Genomic DNA, 10,400 nt, shown 5'->3' with positions numbered 1-10,400 from the left:
ATCTTCTTCATCATCTTCTCTTAATCGAGATTCAAATTCTTCTTTTCTTTTCCTAAAGTCAATTTTCTTTTCTTTTTTATCTTTGAGAAATTTCATCATATTCTCCCTAACAAATGACGTGACTCTTGGACAACCTGCTACTTGACCTTTATCATGTGTTATGTGTTGCTTCAATCTTGTAATACCACCCCTTATTATTTTTTGACAAAGTTTACATTGGACATTGTTGCGATTTCCTGCTATAGGTACTTCAAAATGCCATTCAATATCGTTGCTTGGAGCACCTTCTAATCTTCATATAGGAAATTCTATACTTGATGTCATTGTATATATATATATATATATATATATATATATATATATATATATATATATATATATATATATATTTTTTTTTTTTTTTTTTTTTTTTTTTGAAAATATAATATCAATCAATAATTAAATTATATTTCAAACTTAAGAACAATGACTAATAAATTAACATAAAAGTAAAAATAAATATAAACAAGCTAATATTAATATACATATAATTAGCTAAACATATTATTATATATAAAAATATCACAAAATATTCTAATAATCATTCACATGTATTATAAAAATAATAATAATCTAATATATAATTAAAATATTAATAATCTATCTTTATTAATATTATAATTAATATTAATCATTTTCATATATTTTAAATATAAAAATATTGATCTAATGACTCTAATCTAAGTATTTATAGATATTAATTATTTACATATATTATAAATAAAGATAAATTTCAAATTTCAAATTCAAATCGCAATCAAAATTTCAATTATTTAATCTAAATTTTAAATTCTAAATTTCTAATCTTTGCCATAGTCCAACCGGAGATTCATGTTATTAGGCCCACGACCTACCATTTGAAATTCTAAATTAGAAACTTTGCCAACAGCCCATACAATTCAGAGATTCACATGTCTAATTATGTACGGAAAATAGATATGAAGATTTCTCATTAAAGGCCACAAGGCCCAAAGGCCCCAAAACGTGTCAAATCCACGTTTCATTCTAATCTTTTTTCATGCCACGTTACCATTGATTGCAGGTTTGTAGCACTCATTAAAAAACTATATTAAAATAATTGGATAGGTCTCCATTCCTATGGGTTGATGGCGCCGTTAACCCCAAATTCTAGATTCACCACAGTGGCACAACCAAAATCAAGCGTTTCAAGCCAAATCACATATTCATCATAATTCACCGCGAAACCAGTGGATTTGAGAGTGCGACACCAACAACAACACCAACACATCAATGAAAACAACTAACAAAAAGAAATAGAGGTAAGAGGCAAAAAACTTACAATTAACAAGCAAACTTCCTACTTGGTACAGATGCAAAGGATTATTTGCATTCCAGAGTTTCGAATGAAAGTGAGTTACTAACTTTCCAACCTTCTAAGTTTTATGTTATTGTTTTTCACCTTTTAAGTCATTTTAAAGTTTCAAGTTTCAACCAACATTATTGATCTGAATTCTGAAACGATTCTTTGTTCTCTCTAAAATGATTATCCAAAGTTACTTTATTTATTTATTTTTTTTTAAAAAAAGTTACTTTTTTAAAACGATTCTCTGTTCTGTTCCAACCTTCAATTTGTCGTATTGCATATTCATAACGGAGGTGTTACGGACACAACACCGTTACGTTGCAAAAAAATTTGTGATTTACGGTCTCACCACAATTGCGATCCGATGTTGTTGCGGATAAGGCCGCAACCGCAATATTGCAACCACAATGCGTGATGCGGTCCGCAATTTAAAACACTCATGTGCCTATTTTTTTTAAAGGAGGAATTTAAAGACAAATTACAGAAAGCAGAAAAAGTAATTCCCATGCATGGTTACATAGCATCCATATTATCCTTGACTAACATTCCTACAATGCAATTAATTTGGTGGGTTTTCCCAATGTAAGTCCCATGTGTCTTCAGGCATGAGCCAATTTGCGAGCCATTCGCCACAACATTGACTTTCCTATTAACATAAGAGATGGTAGTGGACCACGCCTTCCCAAGAAGGTCACATATTTTGCTGATCACATTGCTATACTTGTGACGATGAATATTGTTTCCATCTATCTGGTTAGAGTTGGAAAATAGTTGAGTCACTTGCAAGCAATCCACAAAAGAGATACTTCCAACCTTTGTTCCAACATAAAGTGAGCCCCATTTTTATTACAAGGAGCTCCGCTAAGATGTGATCACCCTTACCCACACGGATTTAGAAAACCCATAAAGCCATATGGATAACCCCACATCTTCATACATCTCATTGAAGGATTAAAACTTCCATCCACGTTTAATTTCACAAACTAGTTTGTTGGAGGGCACCAAGAGAAGGTCCCTAGCTCCAGAGGGAAGGCCTTGTTGAGATATGGGAGTTCCACTAGGGAAGAATGAATATAACGTGTGACAACTAGTGAATTCCTTTTGCCATTAGTGAAGATAAAGTTGTTTCTCCAACGTAAGGCAAACTATATCAACATGCACTTGGAAAATATAAAAGATATATAACACAGTAGTTGGATGAACTAACTTACTCTGATATCATTGAATGTGATATCTTTCTACTCCCAAAATGTTTAATATAATATTATAAAAAATATGTCCTTTCTAAAAGAAGTGAAAACAAGTAAAACACTCGCATATAGGCTTAAATTTATTATATAAAACTCCAATTGTATTAAAGAAAAAGAGTTAATCACCTATACATTGTCAGTGTAAAGATTTTTAAACTAGCAACCAATTATATCTTTTAATTGTGTCATGTCACTATTAAAAGTAAATGTATTTATAGTGACATGGCACAATTAAAAGATATAATTGGTTGCCAGTATAAAAAAAATTTACACTGACAATGTATAGGTAATTAACTCAAAGAAAAAATAAAATTAGAATAAGCTTGTAACATAAACAAAGATTGCTTTTACAAGTTCTTAAAAGAATTTAACGAAGACCACTAAAATGCAGCAACTCTAAATTTGAAAACTAATATCCTTAACATTAACAAGGAAAAACATAAACTTTAAATCCTCTAACTCCGATGTCATTCTAATTAGAGCAAAAACTTATAAATGTAAAATTGAAACCTCAAACTTTGTCACTCTAATACTCAATCATATAACACTCTCTTTTAAATTAATATGAACTATAATTATTTAGTTATTTAATTTAAACATCCTATAACGCTAAAGTAAAATGAGATAAAGAAAAAATAAGTTTATTTATAACACATGCATTTGATAACAAGTCATTACCATTAACGTTCATACCATAACTATCCTAGAAAAGGAGGAAATGTATTTTTTTATTCATTATCTACAACCTCTCTTCATATTTCTATGTTATTTCACAATAATAGATGTTACATTATATGGTGGGTTAACATGATTTGTTGTTGGAAGAGTGAATATGATGATCATAAGACCATCAAGGATGATTGACATGGGATTGTTTGGAAGTACTATTACTAAAGAATTTTGTCCTTTAACAGTGATGGTGTTGTTTTGTATATCCATTGTCCATTGCAATCTAGGAAAAATGGCATGTACCAAAGCGATGAAAAGGCAATAATAAGGTGAATCCATCTATTTAATTAATTTATAATTATATTTTTTTAAAAGAAAAAATCCAAAGAAAACAAGAAACACAAAAGGGAGTGAAAACATGCATATATCATATAAATCAAATAAGTAAATAATATATATATATATATATATATATATATATATATATTTCAAATTTTAATTCTACTTCATAAAGAAATTTTAATTAAAGATTTGTAGTAACTAGCTGAGATAAATGAGTTTTACCATAATTTAGATAATAATACAAAACTATTTCACCTTGATCAAATATATACTCATTTAAATTCCCAAAATCAAACCACCAACTACAAATAGGTGTTTTATCTGAATCACTGAGCTTCCTTATATAGGTGTTTTAGAGAAGATACCATTGCAAATTTTTTAGTTTCTCTCACATGATTTGCTTCGTCTGTGTTCGTGTTTTGCTTCTTAAGGAGAGAAGTGTTCATTAGTATAATAAATTCTTGTATTAAATGTTTTCACCAAATTGACACTTTTTATTTGATCAAAGAAGCTACTTATCACTTTCTAGGTACTGAATGGGTAGAACCATGTGCATGTCAGGTTGTCATAGTGTTGAAACAACCATAAACCTACTTGTCATTTTTTGATAGAAACCATGTCTTTTTTTCCCTTTTTTGTGAAGTGTAGGTACTGAGGAAGCCATTTTGAATTTGATATATTATGGAAACATTTAGACATAATCACTTTCCTTTTAAGAGATCATAAATGATAAAGATTTGACGCATATGTCTCTTTATAAATAAAGCTTCATCTGAATTAGTAAAAGTAACAAGATCATGTTAGTGTAACTTTCATCTTATAAGAGAATTCATCTTATTGAAAAGTTTTCTTAGTGAAAAGTTGAATCTTGTCAAAAGATTCATCTTAGTCATTTAAAAAACTTTTCTATTGATCAACATCTCTTTGTTTGATAATAGCAAAACTTTAAAATAAGATGGATTTAAGATTATCTTTTGACCTAACAATGCCTATATAGTAGGGGTGTGCAAAAAATATAAATTGATCCGAACCGATCCATAACCGATCCGATCCATTTTGAAAAATTCGATCCATTTTGAAAAAAAATCCGAACCGAACCTCTTTATAAAACCGGTTCAGTTATCCGATCCATTTTTACAAAGTGAATCGGTTTGGTTCGGTTTGGATTTTTAAAAAAACCGATCCATATGTGAGTAAAAAGTGGATAACTACACCACACCGAACCGATCCATTTTCAAAAAAACCAATCCATATTTTAAAAAAACCAAACTGATCCACTTTATAAAAAATGGATCGCTTAACCGATCCACTTTTATAAAACGGTTCAGTTTGGTTCGGTTCGGATTTTTCAAAAAACCGATCCATGAATACCCCTACTATATTGGAAGGCTAACAAAGTCGATGACATATTAATAGAAAAATGCATAACTTCCTATAACCATAACCAAAGAGAACAACACAACTACAGTAAGTGAACCAATGATTATGCATAAACAAAGATGACAACATATAAAGGTCCCTATGGGGTGTTGCATAACCTATGGGATGTTGCATAAGACATTATGGATGAAGAAGGCAACAGAAGCCTTCAAACAACTATGAAAACTTTTTGGAATGGGTAAAGTATCTACAAGGGGGATATTTATGCACCAAAGATCCATCTAGAAATTAACATGATCACCTCTTCTTATGACCTAAACTATTATATGAAATAAAGTGTAAATGGAAATATACAAATTGCCAAATTAATAAGGATTGTGACTCCATTAGAACCTTCTTATGCAAAAGATGGGTACACATAAAGTTGGTCAATCGAGCCCCTAAGTGGATCAACTCACAGGACAATTTTAAAGAGGCAACTTCATTCAAGGAGGAGAAAGAACGAATACCTAACCCACTTTCATGCAAAGGTTTGCATATTTTTTCCAAGCAACAATGACTGACTTCTAAAGTTCAAAATATGTGACAACATATAAGGTTTCTGAGTTATGTATGATGAGTTGCTAAGTTGGAAGTTGAGTTGTGGCTTGTGCTAAAATTGAGTTTTTATGTTGTTTTGTGTTGATACTATAATGTTGAATTGAAAATTGATCCATGTTGTGGAATTGTTTAAAGTTTTCATAGTTAGCTTTTCAACTTTTTGTTATATTTTTTCTACACAAATTTATCGCTATATTTTCTTGTGTTGGACTAGAATGATCATAGCAGGTCAAGATTAACTTGGAGCACAGGTTTGGAAGTTTTTGGTGGCCAACAAGATGATGGTTTTTTTATTGCAAGTGCTCTAGATAACCTTTGTGTTTAGAGTGGTAGATATTTTTAAATATTGGTATATACTTAGAGGGGTGATTGCAATCTTATAAGGAACTTTATGTTTTTAGCCTATGGGTGAAAACTGTTTTATATTTTCTCGCACCTTGTTTATATACAATTGTTGCATAAATGTATAGAGATTGTTTGTATGATAATTTTAGGGTAATTGATTTATGTTTCAACTACTCTTTATGTTGTGGTGTTGTGCCAAGTGGAGAAACTTATTGAGTTGTTACACAAAGCTTATTTCGATCATGCATTATGAACCAAGAATGTTTCCCAATCAAAACCACATTAGTGTTGTGGAACTTCCTAATGCCCAAACCGTTTTTTTTTTCTTGGGTTGAGTTATATATATTATCATACTCTACCCAATGAGAAGTTGAGTTGTCCTATATAAATCCCATGAATGCATCTATCAATGCAATCACAAATCCCTCCCAAAAGCTAGAGATCATGGTGTAACTCAAAATCGTAGATAAAATAGCCTTTTCCAAAGTAATCTAACTCACCTTGTTGAGTAACTTACTTTTTCAGCCTTGGAGTTTTCCATTAATATTACAATTATGTAAGAAAATTTGTTCTTTTCACACAACTAGATAATAAAGGAAAACTCAAGTATTTTCCCAAATTAGTAGTGCAAGAAAACTGAATAATTGAGGCAAATTTCACAAGCTTCCTTCTACGAACATTGTTTGAAGCTAAAAAGTGGAAAATTTATTTTATAAGATAAATAAAGTCTTATTTTATAAATTGATAAATAGAAAATTTTATTCAACAATTTCCTAAACTTGGTATATATATGAATTTTTTGTTGTTTGTATGGGATGAAAATTCAGTTATATTATTTTTAGGTAAAATAATTTTGATGAAAACCTAATCCCCAAGGATCCCTTTGAAAGAGATAAGATCAGTGACGGATCCAGAAATTTTAAGTAGTAAGGGTAGTATTCATAGATAAATTTGTAGTATTAAATATATAATTTTATATTTTTTGAAATATAAATATACATTAAATTGTTCTCTATGAGATTTCATATTTTAAAAATATTGAATGATTTTCTCATTTTTAACACTTTCAAAAATATCTCTTTCTATATCTCGTATCAAAATTTTGACCTTTTTTCATTTTAAAAATAGTATAATATGAATTTAGGTCAATTATCACTCCTTAATCTCTTTACTTTCTTGATTTAACTATAATTATTACTCCCTTTATCTTATAATAAGTATTGTTTTAGGTTGTTTCATACAAACTAGAAATAAAAAACTTATAATTAATCTTCTTTACTATAAATAATGCAATATAATATTCACTTTTTAAAAAATATTATGAAGGGTATAAATGAAAAAAAAAACTAATATTATATTGAAAAACTAACATGACACTTATTTTAAGATTTATTTTTTTCAAAAACTTAATATCTTATAAGAGAATTCATCTTATTGAAAAGTTGTCTTAGTGAAAAGTTGTATCTTGTTAGAAGATTCATCTTAGTCATTTAAAAAACTTTTTTATTGATCAAAAACTCTTTGTTTGATAATAGAAAAACTTTAAAATAAGAAGGATCTAAGATTATCTTTTGACCTAACAATGCCTATATAGGAAGACTAACAAAGATAGAGTCGATGACATGTTAATAGAAAAATGCATAACTTCCTATAACCATAACCAAAGAGAACAACACAATTATAGTAAGTGAACCAATGATTATGCATAAAAAAAGAAGACAACATATAAAGGTCCCTATGGGGTGTTACATAACCTATGTGATGTTGCATGAGTCATTATGGACGAAGAAGGCAACAGAAGCCTTCAAACAATTGCTATGAAAACTTTTTGGAATGCCTAAAGTGTCTACAAGGGGGATATCTATGCACCAAAGATCCATCTAGAAATTAACATGATCACCTCTTCTTATGACCTAAACTATTATATGAAATAAAGTGTAAATGGGAAAATACAAATGGCAAAATTAATGAGGATTGTGACTCCATTGGAACCTTCTTATGCAGAAGACGAGCACGCATAAAGTGGGTCAATTGAGCCCCCGAGTGGATAAACTCCCAGGACAATTTTAGAGAGGCAACTTCATTCAAGGAGGAGAAAGAGCGAATACCTAACCCACTTTCATGCAAAGGTTTGCATATTTTTTCCAAGCTACAATGACTAACTTCTAAAGTTGAAAATGAACTTACTTTGTATTTAATAGAATGGACTTGAATTTTACTTGACAATAAAGATTACTTTAATAACAAAGTGTGTAAATGATTCTCAACGCAACAATAAAATATCTCAACAATAAAATTTGACCTTTTTGGTGTATATCTCTTTACACTCATATACAAGGGAAAAAACCTTTAAATTCACATATATTAAAAAGTTAGTTAAATTTATTTAATTTTATTGATTTCATTCAAAAATTAAACTTTATTTTTGAAATTATCATTAATAATATTTATTAAAAATACTAATTACATTTAATATAAGGAGTATTTTTTTTTTTGAAATAATAACGTTAAATAAGATGAAGTTAGTTAAATTTACTTATTTTTAAATCTAAAAAATTAGAAGAGGGACCCACTTACTTTAAGAGTAAACCTACATTTATTTCATTCAATAACTCATGTTTTACATCAAATTTTTACAATCCTACCATTAAATTAACAGTTATTAATGTATAAATTAAGTTTATAAATTTTGAAGAAAAAAAAACTATTTGATACACCGTTTCATAAATTCAAATTGACAGATAATCATCAAGACATTAAGAATTTTTAATTCAACGATTAAATTATTAAAATTTGACATAAAACATAGATTATTGAGTAAAGTAAATTTAAGTATACTTATTCTTGGAGTAAATAAACCATTTCTCATATATATATATATATATATATATATATATATATATATATATATATATGTGTGTGTGTGTGTGTGTGTGTGTGTGTGTGTGTGTGTGTGTGTGTGTGTGTGTAATAAAATATAAAATATGAGAGAACAAAACTTTGCCTTTTCATTGATCTGTTGTATTAGTTTATATACATGAGTTGCCTACAATATTTACTCCTGAAACCACTCCTAATAGGTTCCTAAATCAACTCAATCAGTATCAAACAGATTTTGGCCAAATTCGGTTCCTAAAAAATAATAAACATATCTTTTCTGATATGTCTAACAATTTTAGCTAAAGTTTAGTCTGGAAATCTGGTTCAGTTACATATGTATAGAAACAATAATCTTATCACACCCCTCAATTTGGTGAATGTAGATTATGGATGCCCAACTTAGCCATTAAGGAAAGAAATTATGATCTACCAAGTACTTTAGTAAGGATTGGTAGGGGTATATATAGTCCTTTACAAGTGGAAGTTGATGGTGTTTTGGGGTTCAAGGATAGAATTTATGTACCTAGTAATCCTGAATTAAGGAAGATGATCTTAGAGAAAAGACAAAAGAGTACTCTTAGCATTCATTTAGGAGATACTAAGATGTATCAGAGTGGCGCAACGGAAGCGTGATGGCCTAAGGTGAAGAGAGGAGTAGAGGAATTTGTGTGCTCGTGTGTAGTATGCTAGAAGTCTAAGGTGAAACACTAGAAGTCTTTAGAACTTTTACAGTCTTAGAATAGTGGATTTAAGCCTACTCAACCCTACAAAACCGGCTTATAAGGTGAGGGTTGCTTTCCACTTATATACTATTCAATTGCCTAATCTCTAGTCGATGTGGGACTTGGGTTTTTTCCAATACACCCCCTCACGTCCAGCACTATTGGGCTTGGTACGTGGATAAATGGTGGGTGGCCCTTTTTAATGATGTAGGATTGGCGGGAGTTGGGTTTTTCCCAATACACCCCCTCATGCCTATGAGGCATGCATCAATGGTGGGTGGCCCATTTTTAAAGTGGATCTAAATGGCTCTGATACCATCTTAGAATAGTAGATTTAAGCCTAACTCAACCCTACAAAATCGGCTTGTAAGGTGAGGGTTGCTTTCCACTTATATACTATTCAATTGCCTAATCTCTAGTCGATGTGGGACATGGTTTTTTCCCAATACACCCCTCACGTCCAGCACTATTAGGCTTGGTACGTGGATAAATGGTGGGTGGCCCTTTTTAATGATCTAGGATTGGCGGGAGTTGGGTTTTTCTCAATATACAACCTTTAGACGTCCTATTTTGGAAGTGATATGGTGTGTAAATACACCTTGGTTGTAGGTTTGCCTAAAGATGCTTAAGAATTTTGATTCTTTTTGGGATGTAGTGGATAGACTCACCAAGTTTGCTTGCCTTACCCTTATTGATAATAGATATTCCTTGGAGAAATTGATAGAGATGTATATTAGTGAGGCAATGTGGTTACATGGGATTTTCTACTAGTATATTTTATGATAGGAAACATTTAGGAAAGTGTTATTTTGAAGTAAAGAGCAAGATGCATGAAGTTTATCCATTCAG

Source organism: Cajanus cajan, chromosome 8 (assembly GCF_000230855.2).
Source record: "Cajanus cajan strain Asha chromosome 8, NIPB_CcT2T_4, whole genome shotgun sequence".
In the NCBI taxonomy this organism is placed as follows: Eukaryota; Viridiplantae; Streptophyta; class Magnoliopsida; order Fabales; family Fabaceae; genus Cajanus; species Cajanus cajan.
Note: the sequence above shows the minus strand (reverse complement) of the source record.